This window comes from Montipora foliosa, chromosome 2, assembly GCF_036669935.1.
Source record: "Montipora foliosa isolate CH-2021 chromosome 2, ASM3666993v2, whole genome shotgun sequence".
In the NCBI taxonomy this organism is placed as follows: domain Eukaryota; kingdom Metazoa; phylum Cnidaria; class Anthozoa; order Scleractinia; family Acroporidae; genus Montipora; species Montipora foliosa.
Genome location: NC_090870.1, coordinates 37,485,443 through 37,487,942, shown reverse-complemented (window position 1 = coordinate 37,487,942; position 2,500 = coordinate 37,485,443).

Here is a 2,500-nt window from a genome sequence, read left to right as displayed (position 1 = left end):
CAGCAAGGTACAGGGAGCAATTGCAGAATACCCGGCCCACCAAATGTCCTACTTAAAAAAGCTGCCAACGCGGTCCGCAGTCCCGAAGTCGATGAATGAAAAGAAAAGTGTTAAAGGGTAAGCAGTGAAATTAACTGCCACCGCGCTCCGCAGTCCCGTAGTCGTTGAATGCAAAATGTTAAAGTGAACCGCGGCCACCGCGGTCCGCAGTCCTGTAGTCGTTGAATGCAAATGTTAAAGGACAAGCACTAAAATAAACTGCCACCGCAGTCCGCAGTCCCGTAGTCGTTAAATGCAAAATGTTAAAGGACAAGCACTAAAATGAACTGCCACCGCGGTCCGCAGTCCCGTAGTCGATGCCTTGTCCCCAGGGTCTCTCTCTGAGCACCGCGGTTCACAGTCCCGTAGTAGTTGACTGAAAATTGTTCAAGGGCAAGATGATCTCGTGAAAAGTGTAGTTAACCGAACCGCAACGTGAAAGCTAAAATTTTACGAGAGTGCTTAGGCCTAATCACTGAAACGGGCGCTTAGGCTTAATCAGTAAAAGAGTGCTTTCTTCTTCACACGATCTCGTGAAAAGTGTAGTGAACCGAACCGCAAAATGAAAGCTAAAATCTTACGAGAATACTTAGGCCTAATCACTGAAGCGAGCGCTTAGGCTTAATCAGTAAACGACTGCTTTCTTGCTCAGACGATCGTGCTTAGGCTTAATCAGTAAATGACCGCTTTCTTCTTCACACGATCTCATGATTGAAAAGTGTAGTTAACCGAACCGCAAAATAAAAGCTAAGAGTGCTTAGACCCAATCACTGAAACGAGCGCTTAGGCTTAATCAGTAAACAAATTCTTTCTTCTTCACACGATCTCGTGAAAAGTGTAGTTAACGGAACAGCAAAATGAAAGCTAAAGAGCGATTGCAGAATACCCGGTTTAGGAACAGAATTATGAATATCATTTTCTGTCCCATGCCACTGCGGACAAGCAGCATTGTTAAACACGACTGCGGGACCGCGGTGGCAGCTTTTTTAAGTAGGACATTTGGTGGGCCGGGTATTCTGCAATTTAGCCAGGTACAAATTCTGTTAGCTTGCTTTATGCAAAACAAATATTGATGAAAAAGCAAATAAATATTGATACACAGTTTTCAGAAAGAGCAGAAGGAAGTTTCCCGGACGGTCGATCGAGAATAAAATATTTACGACATGAAAACAACATAAATTTTGAACCGTGAATATAGAATATAAAAAGTTACGATCAGCGACAAACATTTTGGGAGATTTTTGCTACGTTCAAGTAAATTGCAAAATCGAAAGTGACATGGCCGGAATTGAGCGGGCGCCGTTACCGCGGCATGTTTACTCGCCAAACAGTGAAGCGTCTGTGTCAAATGATGGCAAGATACCGGGTTTTTGTAAGTTTCTTTTTCTGTCAAGTGTTATAAAGTTTGACAATGAAATGAGCGAAGTCAAAACAAAGATCACAATCGCCCAACTCTTGTTTATGCAAAGTCAAAATTTACTCTCCAAGACGCGTAGGACGTTATTTATCACCAGGTAATTCCATCATTTTGGATCATGACTAAAACACCACACGAGTACATACGGGTAACATACGAGTAACATACGAGTAACATACTGAACATACGGATACATACGAATACATACGACTAACATACGACTAACATACGAGTAACATACGGATACATACGACTAACATACGGATACATACGAATACATACGAGTAATACGAATGTTTTTCTCATAAAGGAAGCTCTAATTATAGGCCTTTCAGGCATTTTTCACGTCAGCAAACACGTACCCGGCTCAGTTTGAGGGGGGAGGGAGGGGGTGTTGATCAACCCCCCAAGGCTTTCGTTAAATTTAGTCACAGTAAAATAAATTCACATGGAGTGCAAAACCCTTAGCTTGCGCTACAAGATGACAATATATTTTGGATGTCGCTTATGTCGTGTGACGTCATCAGATCCGCCATCTTGATTTCACTATTTCAGCTTAAGTTGCCTATGATAAATCAGTGCAAAAAATCAGTGCAAAATCAAGCCAGAAAGCTTAAATGGGGTAAAAGATTATGACAGACCTGCTCTGACTTCCTTACGTGTCTTAAATGTAAACTGGCCTGACAGTCATAATCATCTACGAGAGCAACATCCAAAATATACTGTCATCTTGTTGCGCAAGCTAAAGGCGGCGAAATACGAGATACAAAAACCCTAAACTTGGCGCGAAACATTATTTCGTTGCAAGTTTGGGTCGATTTCTCCCGTTTTTCACCTTGCATGATCAACTTGTCGCGCACCAAAAACATTTGTTGCGGGTTGAAGAAAGTTATTGCGAAAAGTAGAGCGCAGATCTACTCTGAGCAACAAATTTTGGCTTTGTTGCTCGTTTTTCATCAAGCTCACAACTTGTCGCGCAACAAATGTGCTCTTGTACTAGGAAATCAACCACTCAGCGCCCTGCATTTCTTCAACCCGCAACAA